A 21,757-nucleotide genomic window follows, 5' to 3' on the forward strand; every position below is an offset into this window, starting at 1 on the left:
CACTAACAGACAACCCAACTTAAACAAACAGTAGTTTACTTTCTCACATACCAAGAATTTTGGAGATAGCTTGTTTACAGCATTGATTCAGTGGTTCAACAACATTAAGGTCAACTCTTCTGCTGTTCTCTGGATCTTTCTTTTGTGATAGCAAGATGGCTGCTGCAGCTCCACCCTTTACATTTACATTCCAGCAGGAAGAAGGAAGAGTAGTAAGAAAGCAAAAATTTCTCTAGCACCCACCTTGACCAGTCCAGGTCATGTGGATACTCTTAGCTACAAGGGAAACAAGAAAAGAGACAAGAGGATCTCATGATCATGACCTGAGGTTCTGGGTGTGTTACTGTCTGAACACAGTCAAGATCCTCTTTATAGCAAACGAGGTGAAATGAATATTGAGTAGGTACCTGAGCATGCCACAATTCTGTATCTTTAAATATAGTTTTATCTTCATCCTATTGGAAATATTTGTTTCACTTACAGTCCAGGATGTCACAAGAATTTAAACATTGTAAAGGATGCCAACTACAAAGAAAACATTCCGTTGTACTTTTTGGGGAGGATTAGTGCCTAGTAGACTGCAGAACTTATACAAAGTACTGAAGAAGTATGTGTTGCTGACTGAGGAGATAAATCAAAAACTGTAACTTGGATAAATAACAAAAGCAGAATTTTATTGTCATGACCTCCATTGTTGACCACAGTCTCTTAGTGATTACATTTTTAACTTAAAAGGCTTTATTTGGTTTTATTTTGTCTGTATTTTATTCAGTAATACAGCTGATGCTTGAACAACGTGGGAGTTAAGGATGCAAAACCCCTGCACAGTTGAAAATCCAGTTATAACTTTTGAATCCCCAGAAACTTTACTAAAAGCCTACTGTCGACCAGGCGCCTCAGTGATAACATAAGCAGTCAATTAACACATATTTGTATATCGTATGTATGATAAACTGAGTCTTACAATGAAGTAAGCTAGAGAAAAGAAAAAGAATATCATCAGAAAGAGAAAATATATTTACTAATCATTCGTTGGAAGTGGATCATCACTAAGATCTTCATTCTTGTCTTCACATAAAGTAGGATGAGGAAGAGGAGAAAGAGGAGGAGTTGGTCTTACTGTCTCAGGGGCAGCAGCAGCTGAAGAAAATCCACATATAAGTGAAACCATGTAGTTTAAATCCATGCTGTTCAAGGGTCAACAGGACATAAAACATCCCTGTCATGCAATATGGGAGTTCAATATGCCTTAGCTGGCTCCAGCTTGTTCCTTCCGCAGAGATAACTAGTGTCTCCTATCTGAGATATCACCACAGATCTGTGCACCACATCCATCCCATCATTTTTCTTTCTTGCTTTTTTTTTTTTCTTTTTGAGATAGAGTCACACTCTGTTGCCCAGGCTGGAGTGCAGTGGCTCAGTCTCAGCTCATTGCAACCTCCTCCTCCTTGGTTCAAGTGATTCTCCTGCCTCAGCCCCCCAGGTAGCTGGAATTACAGGCACACGCCACCAAACCCGGCTAGTTTTTGTATTTTTAGTAGAGACAAGGTTTCGCCATGTTGGCCAGGCTAGTGTGGAACTCCTGACCTCAGGTGATCCACCCGCCTCAGCCTCTCAAAGTGCTAGGATTACACCTAGGATTACGCCGTGAGCCACGGCGCCTGGCTCTTCCCATCATTTTTCTATACACTGGACACAAATGCACGTGTTATTTCTGGTTTTCTTTTAAATAAAAATTCACATAAATGCAAATCACACCATACATATTGCTTTTTGTTTTGGTTAGTTTTACTCCACAATAAATCCTGAAATTCGTCCAAGTCAGCATAGTATTTTATTTTAGACATTCCTAGTAGCAATACCTCACCTGCATCTAGCACTTAAGAGTTTGCTAAGTCCTTTCACATATATTGTTTTATCAGAACTTCACTACAATGATCATTATCCACATCTTTCATAGATAAAAAATCTGAGGGTCAGAGAGGTAGTAAAAGTCAAAAATAAATCCCAGATTCAGCCACTCCCAACCCAGTGCTCTTTTTCAACCATATGTCTGTGCCCACAAACTCTTACTAAATGTGCTTTATGGCCCCTTGACATATGTTCATCATTAAAACATTTTTGCTTGGGCAAGTTTCTGTAATCTTTCATATCCATGACCCCAAAAATATATGATCTCCTGATCTAAATTAATAGAGAGGAAGAGAGAGAGGAAAAAAAAGATAGTGGAAAAAAGGAAAGAGACAAGGGAAGAGGTGTCTGGCAGTAGCTTCAGGGGAATTTAAAACTATAAGGGGTTATTTCTAGTGATTTTTTTACATACAAAATTGTAAAAAGGAGCTGTGAGCAAATGTACAAAAGTTTCACAGAGCTGAAGTACAATCCTTGAAATCAGCATGGAAAATTCAGTGCTTGAATCTGACCTGTGGTCAGAATGCTTGGCACATGAACATACACACACACACACACACACACACACACACACGTGCTTCTAAGGGGAGAAAGTCTGTCCCAATTTCCCTCTGCCTCGTGTTCCTGACACACTGCTTTACATTAGCTCCGAGCCAAACCCCAAGTGAAAGCTGGCTCTACGTTCATGTAGCAGATTTGGATTTTCTCTAATCCTTAAAAGGCACTGTCACGTGTGCTTCAAAACATCATAAAAACAACTTGGAATGCCTGTTCCAAGGGGCAGAAGAGAAAATCAATACGTTCTGATTTTCTCCTCCGTTAAACTCTCAATGACTGAAACAGTAGTGTAGCTGGGGAGAGTTTAGTAGCTCAACAACCACATACTAAATTCTTCTTCTTCAAGATTATAGGGCCTTATTTAGGTGTCTATTGGCAGAGCTTTAGAGCTTTAATGGGTTCAAAACTGCACCAGTAATCAGCAAAAATAAGTAGTGCACTCATGTACAACTCATGTAAGTATGACGATCATTATTTGTGGAACCATCTGGCATAATAGATTTCCTCGCAGCATGGGAACTAAATGATACAATGCCATTAAAGTTAATAAACAAGAGAGATTATTAAGTGAAATGGTGCCATGAAATTGGTGAGTGAGGATTTCAGAGGCACTTTGAATGTTTCTCAGCTAGAAGACAGACCACGTACTAGGTAAGATGGATGGAAAATCTCAAGGATTTGGTCATCCTTACTCCCCATATCCAACTCACTGGCAAATCTCATCAGGTCAATTGTCAAAAATTCATCTGGGAATCATCGACATTTTTCTTTTTCTTTTTTTTTTCACCCCTACCTTAACAAGGCCCATCTACTTTTTTCTGTTTCTACAGCCATGACCACAGTCCCTGCCAACATCACCTTAGACCTGGATCCCTGCAAATCCTAGACTGGCTTATTTTCTTCCACTTCCTTTCAATGTACTCTTTACAAAGCAGATGTCATCTTATGTAAATGTAAATCCTGTCACTCATAGGCTTAAAATCCTCCAATGTCTTTTCATCTGTATTTGTTTTCTAGGGACTATCATAAAGTATCACAAACTGGGTGGTTTTAAAGGATGAAAATTTATTGTCTTACAATTCTGGAGGCTAGAAGTCTGAAATCGAGGTGTTGGCAGGGCCACAGCCCCTCTGAAACCCAGAGGGCAATCCCTCTCTGCCTCCTCTAGTTTCTGTGGTGTGCTAGCAATTCTTGGCATTCGTCAGCTCATAGAGGAATCTTTCTAATTCTCTAGCTTCATATGGCATTGTGTCTGTGTCTTCATTCCTCTTCTATCTATGGTTGTCTGTCTCTGTGCCCAAATCTCCCCTTTTCATAAGGATACCAGGCCTTTTTATTAGGCCCACCCTAATGATGTCATTATAACTCTAGTATATCAATAAAGATGCTATTTCCAAGTAAGATCACATTCTGATTCTCAGTCTTAGGACTTCAACATATCTTTTTGGGGGGAGACACATGCAACCCACAACATCAACCTAGAGCAAACCTGAAGAGCTCGCTTACTCAGTTAGCAAGGTCCTACCTGCCTGTCTCTCTAAGCTCACTCGGCCCTCCCCACACTGGCCTCTTGACATTCCTCCAGCTTGAAGCTCTTGGCTGCTGCTACCTGGAAGGTACTTCCTCTGGGACGTGCTGCCCCCACTTATCATCAAGTGGCTCCTCACTTATTACTGCGTCAGCAGAGGCACTTCCACGTTTTATGGGGTCTGAAACTTATACACCTTCGGGAATCTTTTATGAAAAAGAACACACAACTACACATACAAACACATCTGCAGCCTTGGAAGGGGACCGGGCACAAGAAGGTCCCTGAAGCCCATGGTTCATTCTCTTTGTGGTAAAATTGCTTCTGATCCTGGGAGGGGGCATCTTTGAGTACTTTGATCCAAAGAAGTCCCCACCATGTATTCTCTAGCCACCCTGCTTTATCTCCTTCTTATCACACTTATCACTAGCACTTATTAAATCTGAAATTATCTTAGTAATATATCTACATTTTTTACGTGTTGTCTCCTCATGCCAAATTGGAATCTCTAAGAAAGGAAAAGTTTACTGATTTTTACCACTACGGCCTAGATCTTAGCACACAGTGTCTTGTATAGAGTGGGCACTGAGCAAATATATATTGGATTCAGAAATGGATGAATGAGTGAATAATAATAGTTATCAATAATAACAATAAGTCCTGCAGCACTTACTTTGTTTCAGGCACAGCCTGCCATTATCCCCCTATCTCTTAAGTGAAGAACCTTCCCTGCTCCTAGGTTAGTAGAACGTACTCCCAGCTGGCTGCTGGTCAATGGCAAAGCCAGTATTTGCAGCTAGCACTCTGGATCTAGACTACATGCTCTGAACTCTATACTATCCTGTCTAACATCAAGGAAGCTCGCTTGGCTGACTCAGTGTTCAGCTGTATGGTCCAGAGACAGAAGCAGGAGATTCCCATTTCATAGAGATAAGGATTTTAAAGAGAAGATCATGTAACTTGCCCTCCACGCCACACACATAGAAAAGGGACTTTTGTCCCAAGGCTCTGCAATGGAGACCATCCGAGGAGTTCAGCTCCACAAGGTCATCTCCACCTAACCTTGCCAGACCAGACATTAAATTATCAGAGATCAAGTCCAATATACAACCCAATAGGAGCTTTATGTGGCCTCCCCAAGGCTTCAGAATTAGTATGGGACCTCTGCTGTTACTCCATCCTCTGAGTGGTATGTGCGTTCACGCATACAGAAATAACAGCTGATGTGAAACATTATTTAGGTGTGACCTCCTTTGCTGACCCATTGGACTTTATTCACATCACTCTTTATCCACTGAGTTTTAGAAAGAGGAAAATATTCAGTTCTTAAATTTAAAAAGTAAAATCAATAAAGACTTTCAGATTCTTCCTGGCATAAAACAAACTCTCTTTGACTTCTCTCATTGATACACTCAACAGGCCCTGTGTGCTTTGGCTTTTGCTATCATAAATAAGGCAAAAAGAGAAGTCCACAGAGGTCTCTCACTTTTCTGAAGCATAGCAGCATCAGACAATCAACTTTATTGGAAATGAGTTGATGAGACAAGAGGGCAAAGTTGATGGGAGGAAAAAAGAAAGTACATATTTTTAAGAAAAACTCCCCTGTATTATGAAATATCCCTATGGAGCCCTTCTTTGAAATAACCCAGCAGATGACCATCCCATCAAGTACCACCTGCCCTGCTTGTTTTGCTCTGTTCTGTTTTGTAATCTTTCTTTAATCCATAATAACAACCCACAATCTCAAATAGCTGGAGGGGGGCGTTCTCTCTCACCATCATGTAGGCCAAAGGATGAATTTTATTTCCAGAATAACTGCATTCAGAGAAGTGATATCAGAAAGATGAAGTGAAAAGCATGAACCCCAGTCTACCTCAGTTTTATATTTCCTGATGTTCTGATAAGAAAACACCATTGGACAAGGAGAAAGATCTGACTTTTTTTTTTTTTTTAACAACAAGCAGTGGGGGAACAAGGGAAGACCACTTAAATCCTTTGCTCTTCCTTTGGTTAGAATTTCCCCCACTGCCTGAGATGTTTGTTATTTATCAAATAAAAATATTAACTAGGTCCCCACACTTATACTCTGAATTTAGAATATATCATCAGAGAAGGTACAGAAAGAATGGAAGATTTTTTTTGTCTTTTCAAATTGTTGTAATCAGTTCCTAGAGGTAAAGAAGGTTTTGCTTCATGTAGTAGGTTATTTCTTATTGTTGGAATAGAATTGTGCTTAAGGATATAAGATTCAATAATTTATTTTAGGCTTGAATTTTTCTTAGCTCACTGGAATCACAGCTGAGATTTGTGCACCGCCCAAGCTCAATAACTTGTTCCTCCCTGACCCAGAATCCATGGAGATTATAACAAAGGCCCCAGTCTAGGCCTAGAATATATACGCCCGGGACCTTGGGCTACTGGTGTTGCAATGAATTCAACAGAAAACATTCTATTCTGAGAGCAGGGCTCAAATTCTGCGAAGTGATTCCCTAGTAGGGTCAGTCACATTATTCCTCAGGCCACTGCACAGACTGTGTCACCTCAATGGGTTTTCATGGACATGGTCAACACATCTCTTTCAGATGAAGGTGGCACCCCTTTTTCTGCTACCAAAAACACTTTACAACGCAGTGGTTTCTCATAAATTTAGGAGTATAGGGTCCTTCTGCCCATGATTAAATTAGGCCCAAAGCAGGTCGACACAGCTTTAGAACCGTCAGGCCTAGAATGCTGTATCCAGATGATCTGGCTGTACATCTTGCACAAAGTCACTGCCTGTTAAACACCAAAGTAAAACAGCAGATGGTGCTTGGATTCACTACATTTCTCTTTGAAGCTCTCCAGATTCACAAGCTGATGGAATCATTCTCTCTTTTGAAGAGTAGGGTCCTTGATAGCAGGGGTTTTTGCTTGTTCTTACATTTCCAAATTCCAACAAGCAACACTTCAATAAATGTGTATTCGTTCATTCATTCATTCAGAGCATGTTCACTTAACTATTATTTTCCAGAATACAGTGATGATCAAAACAGAGTCCTTGCTCTTCTGGAGTTTAAGAACCAATCTTGATGTCAACTGAAGATTTATATAAACTGGCTATTACAATCTGTCATAAGAATTCTGAAATAAGATACACAGGGCAATGAATGAATGAATGAATAGATAAAGATGCAGACTCTTGCTTTCCAAGGTTCAGATAGACATTTTGTCGTGTGAATTGAGAGGGAAAGGGCTTGTGTTTTTACAACTTCATTACTTCATTCTTAGGCACCAGAATACAGATGGACAATCCTCTTATTACATTAAATGCATATGCATTACTTTTGTTCCCAAACTCCCAAACACAAACAGAGCTCTGACACCTCACTGATGTGATAGCTTATGTATATGAGGGGAGAACAGCTATTAAATTTTCTATCAAATAATTTAATTTCTATTAAATCTATATCTTGACAAAGCCTCCACCAATAAAATTTTTTTGCCAAATGGCTAAGAATAAAATACACTTTGGACATTTAATATGAAATGGACAGTTTCGAATAGCTTTACACATGTTGAAAGTTTAAAAAGTTGTTTGTTAAGTACTTTAGTTATAATTCATTTAAAAATCCCATTATGTTTGGTTACACAAGAGTGGCTTTAATACACTTAAAGATGCAGTACTCCTTAGCTGTGACATATTTATAGTCTGAACATTAAAAGGTTTATAAAATAAGGCTATATTTTCTCAGTGTCAAACATCCCTCAATGAAGACAATTATTCAGTCTGCCTGTTTGTAATTAGGTATGAAATAATTTATGGTTATGAAGATAAGTGAGCAAAAATTTCTGGAATAACTGCATATTGTATTTTATTATTAAAAGATTTTCATAATCTTTCCAGGGTTTGAGGAGTCATAAATTGCCTGGATCGGATTTCCACTGGATTTCTCTTGGAATTCATAAGCATATGGATCTGATCTAAGAATGTGTGTCAAAAATATTGAAGAGAATAGCTTCACACAAAGCTGAAAATGAAATGAGATTGACATAGGCTGACTTTGGTTTGGAGAACAAGAGCAATGAGCTGCCTGTAGTCAACCCACAAAGAGAGTCTGGCAGGTCTAAGGGACAAAGAACACCCTACTGGGGTCAGAAATGCAACCTAGGTCCTAATAACCCAGGGCTGGAGAGCTTTTCCTCTTCCACTCTCCCTTCTTTTTGACAAATACTAAGAACACTTTCAGCATGTTATCTCCATGCCATATCTCTACATTCCTGGGATATGTAGTTGGTTAAAAGCAAATTCAGTCTTTTTCCTCACTACCTCTGCCAGCAGAATCACCAAACACAGGAGACATCAGCCTGTTTCTTCTATTTTTTTCCTACAATTCAAAAGGAGTAGTGAAAGTATGGCACTGCTATAGTTTTTATCACAGCATTATTTTGTCCAATATATTTGTCTTCATAACTTCTCAATTAATATCCACTTTTTCCCACAACCTAAGCAGATATTGTGCAGTTCTCCTAATATTTTGTAGTTCCTGAAACTTCAAAAATGTTCTATGTAACTTACATTGCCTTTTCAAAGTTGAAATGAATTTAAGAAACCTCTGTAGAACACATTTTTTATGTTCCCAGAATTTCTTGCAATTTCCAATAGTTACTCAAAAGCTGGAACACACAGTTTGACATAATACAATCCCAACCCCTCATTGCCATGCCGTCCTAGAGAAAGCCTCTATTAAGCCTAAATAGAAAAATTGCCAAGCCAATTAAGTGTGAGTAAATCTGAACGGGCTACGTGGACATAGCCTCTGAACAAATCATTTCTGCCAACTCACATTCAGTGAGTACTCACAGAGCACTTGGCCGAAGGCCAGAGATGGAGATTTCACCAAATGTGAAGATGCAGTTACTAAACAGCAAATCTATTCAGTAGTCAGAGCAAAGCTGCCGGCTCTACCTCCTTTCACAAGTGACCCCTGACACTTTCAATTATGGAAGCTCACCAGCACTCTGCAATCAACTTTTCTAGAGGAAATAAATTTCACCTTAAAACTCCGAAAAGTTTGAAACTAGGCTACCATAACTAAAAGGATGCATTCTGAAATGCTTTGCAACTGCAATTTTTTTAAGATTGTGTAGACTATGCTATCAACCAGGTGTACTAAGCTGAAGCTAAGTGAGGGTCAAAAAACAGAACAGGTGACATGAGGCCACATCTAGCAGTCAGTCTGTAGTGTATGACAGGAAGCAAAAGTCTCCTTGGTCTGATCAACTCCTAGAGACCATTTAGTACCATCTTAATTTATTCTTTTATTGATATTACAGGACAATGGTGCAGAACCAACCTATTAAAACAAGCACCCACAGTCTCCCTGAATTTCTCCCACATAGGGGTGGTTCACACATGTGAAGCGCACAGGTATGGCTGTGGAATGAATGAAATGTTATTGTCATTATCTGTTTCTTTGTTGATGATTCTTTCTATTTGAGGATAATTTGCAAAAGCAAAACAGCAGAGGCATGAGGGAAAGATGGAAAGTCAGGTAAATCCTAAGATAAAAGGAACCCAAAATATCATCTAGTCTAACTTCCCTGCTATATAATAAACCTATCCACAATCACATTCATCTGGGTTTGTTTGAACATTTCCAAAGAAATGATATGTTAAAGAGTATACATTTACTTCTTTGCAGAGTAGACCATTTCTTTGCTGGATAGCTCTAATTATTTTAAAACTCCTTCTTATATGGAGCCTGATTTCTAACCCATAATTTCTAACCATGGTTCAAATTATGACCCCTTAAAACAGAATTTGTCAGCTTTCCTACACAGACTTTCAAATATTTTAAGGCAGCTGTGATGCCTTCCCCAAATTTTCCTTTACCTGAGCGAAATCATCCCATTTCCTCCAACCAATCATTCAACCATTCAGTGTGGTTTCCACATCCTTCATCATCCTGGTAACCATCCAGATAGTTAATGACAGTCTCAAAATGCAGCACCCAAATCTGACATCCATACTCCACATATTCCTACGGTACTGTGGCAATTGGCAGAAATTTCTCCATGCAGGGTTAATGTTATGAAACACCTTTTAAATTAGCCAAAGCAGGGGTCCACATTTTCTGCTTGCTCTATGTCTTGTACTTAATTTACAGTGTGGGCCACTAGCCATTAGGGAGGTGTGGGGAATGTGATTGTTGCCAATAATTGACCATTCCCTGGTTCAGGAGATACATAAAACTCTAATGGAACCATTATTCTTACACCCACAGGATATATAACAAGAACAATAAAGTGATGCATTTGCAATATCTGCTTTTTAAAAAAAAAAAGATGCATTATGAAAATATCCATCTATATTTTATCTCACATGATGATGAACAAAGTAACTACCTCAAAATGAGATTCTTCTGTTAAGTGTTAAGAGGGGAACATACATAGCCTTGCAGGTACACACTTTTCCAGAACACACTAACTGCTGAAACATCTCATTAATGCATCACTGTCATAGAGCTAGATGACTTTGGGCATTGTAATATTGGCTTCCATGGCAACCTGTTGTCCTTGCACACTTATTTTTTGAATTGTTTGTTGGTGCATGGAACTGTGCCATAACTAGAAAAGTAAGTGCTCAGTCACCAAGCAACTTCAGTGATCAGATTCCATAAGGCTCTTAAAGTTGGAGTGGTTTTATACTATGTACAGACACCTATAAGACATTTTTAATGTATTTAATGTATTTCTTTAAAAAAAGTTTAATTGATAAATAAAATCGTACATATCACAGGTGAACAATGTGATGATTTGATTACATATGCATTGTATCTTGATTATCACAGTCAAATTAATTAATATCCACCACCCTCCATAGTTATGCTCTCTCTGTGTGTATGTGTGTGTGGTGAGGACACTTAAAATTTGCTATAGAATTTCAAGTAAACAATGCAGCATTATTAACTAGAGTCATCATGGTGTACTTTAGATCCCCAGAACTTATTTATCTTCCAGTCTCTCCCTATTTTTCCCCAAATTCCAGTCCCTGGAAGACACCACTCTCTTCTCTGCTTCTAAAGTTTGATGTTTTTAGATTCCACATATAAGTGATATCATACTGTATTTTTCTCTCTGTGTCTAGCTTATTTCACTTGTATAATGTCCTGCAGTCTCATCCATGTTGTCACAAATGGTAAGATCTCCTTCTTCTTATGAGAATAATATTCATATATATATATGTGTGTGTATATATATATATATCTCTTTACACACACACATACATATACCACATTTTTTAGTCCACTCATCTGTCAATGAACAGTTGGTTTCTGTATCTTCACTACTGTGAATAATACTGCAATGAAGATGAGGGTGCAGGTATCTCTTCAAAATATTCATTTTATTTTTTGTGCACATATACTCAGACGTGTAATTGCTGAATCATATGGGAGTTGTATTTTAAATTTTTTGAGGAATCCTCATACTGTTTTCCTGACTCTCATCTACAAAAATAAGAATGAGAGCCTAGTTGGGCCAATATGGACCCCAAATTGTTAGAAAACTCCTGGGTTAATTGTGTCGTAGGAAGGGAATCAGGATATGCTGATACGAAATGGGAGACATTAAGATTGATAATTATCAGGGTTGAGGCTAGCCAAGAAGTAATGATGCTGTGGTCTGAATATGTCCCTTAACATTCATGTGTTGGAAACTTAATTCTCAGTGAGACAGTGTTGGGAGATTGAGCCTTTCTGGAGGTGTTTAGGTCATGAGGGCTCTGCCATTATGAATAGATTAATGGCATTATAAAAGGTCTTGAGGGAGTGGATTCACTCTCTTCTGCTCTTCTGTCAAGTGAAACAACAGCATTCATTGCCTTTTTGCCCCCCTGCCTGCTGCCATGTGAGAACTCCAGATGCCAGTGCCTTGATCTTAGACTTTCCAGCCTCCAGAGCTGTGAGAAATAAATTTCTGTTCTTTTACAAATGACCCAGGCTATGGTATTCTGTGATAGCCACACAAAACAGACTAAGACAAATGACAATCACAACATTTGTTATAGTTACAAATAATAACTAATTATAGGTGACAAATAGTTATAGATAATAACAACTAACATCACTGAGGACTTACTACATTTCAGCTCCTTTCTCACACATTTAGAGCCATCAATTCATTGTAATGTTGTGAGAAAAAAATTGAAAAAATAAGAATCATTCATCTTTGGAAACTTTGTAAAAGGCATTCAATATGTTTTATAAGCGGAGCTTATGATTATGATTACCTGTGAATGGTGCAGTTTATGAAGATGATGTAGTCACACATGGTGTCATATGTCCCTGAAATAAATGGTCTCACCATTCCACACACAAAATTTTGAACTAGTTCTGTTTTGTGTTTGTTCAGTCTTTCCCTAAGGAGGCTACTTCTTGGCACTCCTGGGGTCTCAATCTCTGCTTGTTCATTTCTTTCTTTTCTCATATAAGGACTAAGGAGCCAGATAACTAAGACTAATAGAATTACAGAGCAAATGGGAAGGCTTCCAAGACAGTCCCTAAATCAAGTAAATGCATGAACGTTAATATCCAAACTTTTTAATATCTATTCACAGACCAGGTACTTTTTTCTTCTTCTTTATTACTCTTCTTATTGGATATAGACACGAGCCAGGAGACCTGTGGATACATAAGTGTTAAGTATTTTCTCCAGTATATTGCTGCTTCTTTTTGATGACAGTCTTATTCCTGCAGACTTGGCAATCTTATTGAATAATCACTTTTAAGTGAAAGCACTATTAAGAGACTACATTTGATGGAAAGAGTTAAACTCCTAACCACTCTCACCTCTATTAAAAAAAACTCATTGGTATTGTCAAGGTTAGCATTTCTCAAATTCTTTTGAGATTGAGAATTTTTAGTTACAATTTTTGATACAAGGTCGAACTGGTGCTTATCAACTACAACGTGCACTTACAGTGAATAGCAAAAATAATTTTTAATTTCTGATAGTGTGAAATTAAAAATTAAATTATTTTGTGAAATAATACAAACTCTATTATTCTTTTCTCACACTGCTAATAAAGACACACCCAAAACTGGGTAATTTATAAAGGGAAGATGTTTTGTTTTGTTTTGAGATGGAGTCTTACTCTACTGCCAGGCTGGAGTGCAGTGGTGCAATCTTGGCTCACTCACTGTAACCTGCACCTCCTGGGTTCAGGTGATTCTCCTGCCTCAGCCTCCTGAGTAGCTGGGACCATAGGCACGCACCACCTCACCTGGCTAATTTTTGTATTTTAGTAGAGATGGGGTTTCACCATGTTGTCCAGGCTGGTCTCGAACTCCTGATCTCGTGATCTGTCTGCCTCGGCCTCCCAAAGTGCTGGGATTAGGAAAGAGGTTTAATCGACTCACAGTTCCAGATGGCCGAAGAGGCCTCACAATCATGGCAGAAAGCAAAGGAGGAGCAAAGTCATGTCTTATGTGGCAGCAGGCAAAAGAGCATGTGCAGGGGAACTCCCCTTTATAAATTCATCAAAGCTCATGAGACTTATTCATTATCATGAGAGCAGCACAGAAAAAATCAGCCCCCATGATTCAATTACCTCGCACTGGGTCCCTCCCATGACGTGGGAATTATGGGAGCTACAATTCAAGATGAAATTTGGGTGGAGACACAGCCAAGCCATAGCAAAAGCATATGTTGAAATTATAAGACAAACAACTACCTTGAATAGACGGCATTCATCAGCTTAACTAGTAGCAGCTAAATTTTGCTTATGCAGCATTGAGTAGCTTAACTATCTTGCATAAATCCATCAGATAATTTCTCAGGCAACTCTTTTTTTTGGGATCTGACACATCATTGTTTAATGCATGATCGTAGCTTAAAAAGAACTATCATATACTTTGTGGGGCAAATATTGCCAGTCATATCCCTAAAGTAAACACCCCAGGGTGGTCCCCAATGAGTCACTCTATGTATAATCCCATGCCCTTGAGTGTTGACGGAACCTGTGACTTGCTTCTAACCAATACGGCAAGAGTGAAGGGACATTGAAGAAGCCATTAGGTGCACAATCAGTCAATTTTGAGCCAATAAAAAAATGATATTATTCTGCATGGACCTGATATAATTAGGTGATCCCTTTAAAAGCAGGTCCACACCTTCCCTGAAGTTAAAGATTCGAAGTAGCAGAGACATGTTCTCTGTTGCTAGCTTGAAGAAGCAAGATGTTATGAACCCTATAACCCCAGGCAAATACATTTTGCCAGCAACCTGAAAGATCTTGGAAGTAGGTCCTTTCCTAGTTGAGACTTCAGATGAGTTTGAAACCCAGTTGACACCTTGATTTCAGCCTTGTGGAGAAACTGGGCAGAAAACCGAACTCAAGTATTCCCAGACTTCTGACTCATAGAAGCCATGAGATAATAAATGGATAATTGATTTAGGCCACCAAATTGGTGATGATATGTTGTAGAGCAAGAGAAAATGAGCACACTATCTGATAGTGATTCCCTTTTTGTGGTGCAATCTGTATTTGTAATTGAGAACATTACTGCACAGCTAAAAACTGAACTGCTTTCACCAGACTTATCTGAAGTAAAATGTGGCTATGTGACTAAGTTCCAACCAGTGAAACTTAAGTGTAAATAATGTTGAGATATTCTAGAAGCACTTTTTAGTGACAGTATATACCTGATATGATTTGGCTCTGTGTCCCCATCTAAATCTCATGTGGAATTTTAATCCCCATGTGTCTGAGGAGCGACCTGGTGGGAAGTGACTGGATCACAGGGAGATTCCCCCATCCTATTCTTATGATAGTGAGTGAGTTCTCATGAGATTCAATAGTTTAAAATGTGGCACTTCCCCCTTCTCTCTCTCCTGCCACCCTGTAAGACATGCCTTGTTTCCCCATTGCCTTCTACCATGATTGTAAGTTTCTTGAGGCTTCCCCAGCCATGAAGAAATGTAAATCAATTAAACCTCTCTTTTTATAAATTACCCAGTCTCATGTAGTTATTTATAGCAATGTGAAAATGAACTAATACATGAAATTGGTACCAGGAGAGTGGGGAACTGCTATACCTGAAAATGTGGAAGCAAATTTGGAACTGGGTAATGGGCAGAAGTTGGGACAGTTTGGAGGCCTCAGAATAAGAGAGGAAGATGAGGGAATGTTTTGAACTTCTTAGAGACCTGTTGAATGGCTGTGACCAGAATGCTGATAGTGATATGGACAATGAAGTCCAGGCTGAGGTGGTCTCAGATGGAGATGAGGAACTTACTGGGAATAGGAGTAAAAGTCACTCTTGCTATGCTTTAGCAAAGAGACTAGTGACATTTTGCCCCACCCTAGAGATCTGTGGAGCTGTGAACACGAGAGAGATGATTTAGGGTATCTAGCAGAAGAAATTTCTAAGCAGCAAAGCATTCAAGATGTGACCTGGCTGTTTCCAAAAGTTTGCAGTCATATAAGTTCACAGAGAGATGGTCCAAAATTAGAACTTATGTTTAAAAGGGTAGCAGAGCATAAAAGTTTGGAAAATTTACAGTCTGACCATGTGGTAGAAAAGAAGAAGCCATTTTCTGGGGAAAAATTCAAGGCTGCATAAATTTGCATAAGTAAAGAGGAGCCAAATGTTAATAGCCATAACAATGGAAAAATGCCTCTAGGGCATGCCAGAGACCTTAGCAGCAGCCCCTCTCATAACAGGCCCAGAGACCTAGGAGGGAAAATTGGTTTCCTGGGCCAGGTCCAGGGCCCCTCTGCTCTGTACAGCCTCCTGAAATGGTGCCCTGTGTCCCAGAAGCTCCAGTTCTAGCTCTGGCTAAAAGGGGCCAAGGTACAGTTCAGGCCATTGCTTCAAAGGGTACAAGCCCCAAGCCTTGGTGGCTTCTACATGGTGTTAAGCCTGCGGGTGCACAGAGGCAAGAGTTTGGAGTCTTTGCCTAGATTTCAGAGGATGTATGGGAACACCTGGATGTCCAGGCAGAAGTCTGTTGCATGAGCAGAGCCCTCATGGAGAACCTCTATGAAGTCAGTGCAAAGGGGAAATGTGGGGTTGGAGCTGCCACACAGTGTTCACACTGGGGCACTGCCTATTGGAACTGTGAGAAGAGAGCCACTGTCCTCCAGACCCCAAAATGATAGATCCACTGACAGATTGCACTGTGTGCCTGTAAAGTCACAGTCATTCAATGCCAGCCTGTGAAAGCAGCCACAGGGGCTGAACCCTGCAGGGCCACAAGAGTGGAGATTTCAAAGGCCTTGGGAGCCCAACTCTTGCATCAGCATGTCCTGAATTTGAGACATGAAATCAAAAGAGATTATTTTGGAGTCTTAAGATTTAACAACTGTCCTGCTGGCTTTCAGACTTGCATGGGGCCTATATCCCCTTTGTTTTTTCCAATTTCTCCCATTTGGAATGGAAGCATTTATCCAATGCCTGTAGCTCCATTTTATCTTTAAAGCAACTTACTTGCTTTTAGTTTTACAGGCTCATAGGTGGTAGGGATCTGCCTTGTCTCAGATGCGACTTTGGACTTGGACTTTGGGGTTAATGCTGGAATGAGTTAAGACTTTGGGGTACTGTTGGGAAGGTATGATCAGGTTTTGAAATGTGGGAAGACCATGAGATTTGGGAGGGACCAGGGGTTAAATGATATGGTTTGCCTCTGTGTCTCCACTCAAATCTCATGTGGAGTTGTAATTCTCTTCTGTCAGGGGAGGGACCTGATGGGAGGTGATTAGATCATGGGGGCAGACTTTCCTCTTGCTGTTCTCATGATAGTGAGTTAGTTCTCATGAGATGTGATGATTTAAAAGTGTGGCACTTCTCTGCTCTCTCTCCTGCCACCATGTAAGATGTGCCTTGCTTCCCCTTTGCCTCCTGCTGTGATTGTGAATTTCCTGAGGCCTCTCCAGCCTTGCATAACTGTGAGTCAATTAAACCTCTTTTCTTTATAAATTACCCATTCTCAGGTAGTTCTTTATAGCAGTGTGAAAATGGACTAATACGATACCCTTCTTCTTCCCTTCATTCTGCAGTATGAAATAAGATTCTGAGAGCTGGATATTCAGTGGCCATCTGGGACCATGAGTATTGAATCTCCATGCTAGGTGGAACAGTAAGCTAGATCATAGGTGATTTCATAGTACTACTATAGCAGCGCTGGAATACCACCTATAGACTTCTTTTATGTAATAGAGAAATTTCTGTTTAAGCCATTGTTCTTGGAATCTATGTTACTCTTGGAAAAATCTAAATCTGGTATATTTTACTTAAAAACATATACCTATTTTGAAATAAATTAATATAAGTATTAAATAAAGTGATACGGTTTGTTTGTTTGGGTTCAATTATTAGCTGCATCTTTCAGAGAACTAGGTTACGCAGCATGCTGGTCTAAATGTTAACATTGATTAATATTGCTGGTGGAAATGAGATACCACATTAAGAAGCAATCAAGAGTCAAATATGTAAAAGAAGTTGTACATGAAAGTACACAGGTTGGCCCTTGCATTCAAAATATTAAAACACCCAATTTTGTTTGTAACTGAAAATAGTTATTTTAAAACAGTAGTGCATTTGTACAATTTAATCCAGCTGTTTTGTAAGTACAACAGGGCAATATTAGGCAGATGAGACTTGATGACCACAAGCGAGTGTGATACTGGGGCTCTAAGAAGAAGCAGATGCCCAAAATCATCATCCTGCCTGAAAGTTTACCAGTCAGATTGCTATCCTTTCATTTTAAGGTTTCTGCTCCTTGTTAATTGCAAATATCCATGGCACAGGTACTACTGTGAGTGTGCTTGCTACAAACAAGTAGGTGAGAACAGATGAGTACAGGATGGGGGAAAAGGCACAGTGGTCCTTGGCAAGGACATTCAAGCTCACAGGCTCATGGTGGTGATCACAAAAATATAAATAGAGTGCAATTCACAAATATTTACTAAGCTGTGAATCCTTTCAATAAACGATTAATCAATAAGTCCCAGGCCCTGAAGATACAAAGTAAATGATAAAGATCCATGATAATTTTGCCTACATCAGAGATGAGACCCCACACCATCCACAATTTCCAGGCTGATGCCATTTAGGTTACTGAATTTGAAAGCAAGATGCATGTTAGTGCCTCTTTAGCTTTCAAAAATCTAGATTTCAAAAGTAATGAAATGGTCATTTCATTACTTGAAATGTAATGAAACAACATGATCAGTTGATTAGTTAATTCAGTCAAAAATATTCCAACTATTTTATGTCTCAGAATAGATAGAATATTTAGTGTAATACATAAATTATACCAATACTGGGAAGATTGCTAAGGTTGTCCACATGTACCAGCAAAATAATCTATTTCTGGCCTTCAGTCAAGTCTAAGAAAGTTCATACTGACATATTAGGAGGAAATTATTATACCTGCTTATACTGAAAAGGAAAATTCCACCATAAATATTGCAATACTATAAGATGCTATAATGTTCTACAAAACAATCTGTTGCACATTCCTACTTGGAAGGTAGCATATTTCATGATTATGCATATCCATGACAGAGATAAGCATTTATATGGTAATAACTGCAATATGGGCAGCTACAGCCTTCCAGTATAAGCCATGAGCCTCTTCATCAGAAAAAGCCATTGGGGCACAATTTATCACCAGAAAGTGTGTTTGGCTGGCTTAGATGTTCAGAAAAAATAAATATTTTCTTCGTGCACATGTCTTAAGTAGTAGCAGGAGCATGGTTTGTACCTTTACATTAAAAAAATCAAAATAAATGCCAGAGTTTAGGTAGTCAGACAAATAAATATACAAAAGAAAAAGGAGTAACAAGTTTCCTCTCCTATGCCCATACCTCAGTAAACACAGAGTCCCATGTGCAAGTGGGACAAATGCCACCATAAAGAGTCAGTGACTATAGAAAGAGGCTGAAGTGCTTATTTAAAATCTTGCTATCATAGGATTAAGAGAAACCTGGGTCTAGGACTGAGAACTCAGTAGTATAGAACAGAAGAGGAATAGTAATCTCTGATGACATCAATAACTGTTTATAGTAACTCTGTTGACATCAATAGTTGTTCTGATAATAATTATGGTGGCTAATATTTATTGAGTGCTTACTAAATGGATAATTATCCTTCCCGGGGCTTTACATATGTTTTCTCATTTAATCCTGAAACATATACTATCACCTCAGGGCTACTATTAACCCATTTTTTAATAGCTGGTTAAATATAGGTTTAGACATATGGTGACTTATCCAAAATCACAAAGTGGCAGATTTGAGTTTTGGACGTAATTCTGCTTGTCTCCAATGCCTATGGGCTTGTCACAATAAAGTGGTGGAGAGAAGGCCATTATCTTCCAGTGGAGCCTCCCTGATGCCCAGGCTGTTGACCAGAGGGTAAATGCAATACCTGCTGGACAGTGGCGATATGCTGGCATCCCAGGGAGTAAGATTATATGAGAGACCTGGCTGGCTCCAATGCCCATGTAAACCTCAAAAGCAGATTAGGGATGAAAAGACTAAGTGAATATTTCCTGAGCATATATGAGAAGTGTGAAGCAGGTTCACTGTGCACTGCTTCCCAGTTTGTGTCAATCTGCTGAGACAGGCCCCACTTAAGCACAACAAGTTACATGAAATGGATATATGATTTACAGATGAGAACAATAGACAAAGGACAACAGAAGCCTAGAACTCATTGCAAGTTGGTCCCTCAAGGCTCAGGAAAGCTACTTAAGGTGAATGGAATCTCCTCATCTGCATGTACTTCACTTACACGGCAGCTGAAGGACCTCAGAATGTAGCTTGCCCTTGTTATATGTCCCAGGGACAACATGACAGGCTGGGCTAAAGCACCAAAGAACATCCTATTTCTAGGGAGAGTTGGAGCAGACCCTGAGCTGTTCTGGTTAGTTCCTGCCTATCTCAGGCTATTTCATCCTCAGCACATTCTACAGTTATTCCTGAGAACTACAAGCGAGATTGAAGAAGGAACAGGATCAATCCAAGGCCATCCAGAGACCTGCGTGACAAGGAACTCCTGGGAAACTTGGCAGTTGGTGGGTGGGTGGAAGAGGGAAGCTGGGGAGGAGGTCCTTGAGGTCCTGTAGCTGTGCAGTTAGGGGCTAAAAGGATGGCAAAATTGAGATAATATAGCCGCATGGCTACCAGAATGAGGATGTTCATATTTATGAAGTGATTCAGTAAAACCATCTGGAGCTTCAGCTCTATGCTCATTCCCTTCACACTGGAAAGAAGACAAAAGCACCTTTTTATTCCTACCCTCAAATAGTTTTCTACCTCTCTCTCTCTCTCTCTCTCTGTGTGTGTGTGTGTGTGCATGTGTGAGAGAGAGAGAGAGAAAGAGAGAGAGAGACAGAGAGAGAGAGAGAGAGAGAGGTGCAATTGACTATAATGTATGACACAGAGGCATCACTAGAGTCAAAGGCCACTTTGCATCTTAAGTCATCCATTCTGGAGGCATTAGAGACATTGCCAAAAGTGAGGGTGACTATGTGCATCATTCTGGTAATTAGGAAAAAACATGCTATGAAAAAATAGTATGTCATTTTTACCTCTGTTTTCAAGGTCTGATTTGGGGTTTTCCTCTTATTTTTATCCAATGTGTTTCCTGCTTCCTGTTAATGCCCATGCAGGAGAGAGACTGCTTTCCGGCAGGGAGCGGGTAAGCATTGTACCTAGATTTTTTGTTGTTGTTTATGAAACTGACGACTCAGGTGTCTCCAGTTTGCTGGTTTTCCTGGGCAGCTCCACTCAAAGCGGTGGCTCAAGGACCAGGTTCCTTCCAACATGGCAGCGCTTCTTCTCCAGATTAGCTCCATGTAAACTTTCACTCACAGGCCAGTGCCAGTCCATGGCTTGGACTAGCCCAGGAGCCACTTGTGAATGGTCTCAATGAGGGAAGTACAGAAATTGAGGTAGAGCATAAGGAAACTTTAGAAACTGGGTATTGGTGCAATATTCAAGTTCATGGTGAGTGGATTTTTCTCACTCAACACAGTATAGACCATTTTGGTTGTGGTCAGACTTACCCAGCACATGAGGCTTCCTAGTGGATTGGAAATTTAAGAAAACATAAATAACAGATTGACAACTAGATAAAGCTACACTCTATATCCTCGGAGCCTTCATCATTTCACTGGCAGATTAGAGAAAGAGAATGGTAAGCTGTCCATGAGAGGGTTTTCTATTACCCACCTGGCAGGGCCCATGTTACTTCTGCCTATTCCATTGGCCAGAACTCTGTTACATGGTTGCATCTATTTGCAAGGGAAACTGGGGCATATGTTTATGTTGACCAAGTAATGCAAGCATGAAAAGGAGTGATAGTTCTATGACTTCCCAGCAGGAATCTTACCAGTTTGAGTGTTCATGCTGGAGCTCCCGCAACAGAGCCTTTGAATCAGGATTGATTCCTGTCTCATTCCTAACTCACCTTCTCTGTTTTCTTAATTTTGAGCCCTCAGAAACCTTCCAATAAATACTCTTCCACTTAAGTTAGCCAGGATTAAGTTCTTTGTTAGGAATTTTTAAAAATCCTAAAGCTAATACAGAAGAAGCGGGAGGTAGGTAGGGAGAAAGAGAGAGGATGGAGAGAATGGTATCTAGCTAGGAAGATTCTTTAAATAAACATATTATGACTCACTTACTTTGATTCAGAACTGCCATTTGAACAAAGTCAGTTCGATAGGTCATGGACGATTCTTTACCTTGAAATAGGATGAGTTCTACAGTAC

General features: G+C 39.6%; 1 long non-coding RNA gene across 1 annotated transcript; it reads right to left on the reverse strand.

Annotated features, from left to right (window-relative positions):
* Nucleotides 1-3: 3 nt before the first annotated feature.
* LOC140710049 (uncharacterized) lies at nt 4-21,306 on the reverse strand. The gene is made up of 3 exons (XR_012090913.1): nt 21,219-21,306; nt 1,023-1,140; nt 4-276 (listed from the first exon to the last, which is right to left on the reverse strand). It is a non-coding gene; the product is annotated as an uncharacterized lncRNA (long non-coding RNA).
* Nucleotides 21,307-21,757: the final 451 nt, after the last annotated feature.

This window comes from Chlorocebus sabaeus, chromosome 24, assembly GCF_047675955.1.
Source record: "Chlorocebus sabaeus isolate Y175 chromosome 24, mChlSab1.0.hap1, whole genome shotgun sequence".
Classification (NCBI taxonomy): domain Eukaryota; kingdom Metazoa; phylum Chordata; class Mammalia; order Primates; family Cercopithecidae; genus Chlorocebus; species Chlorocebus sabaeus.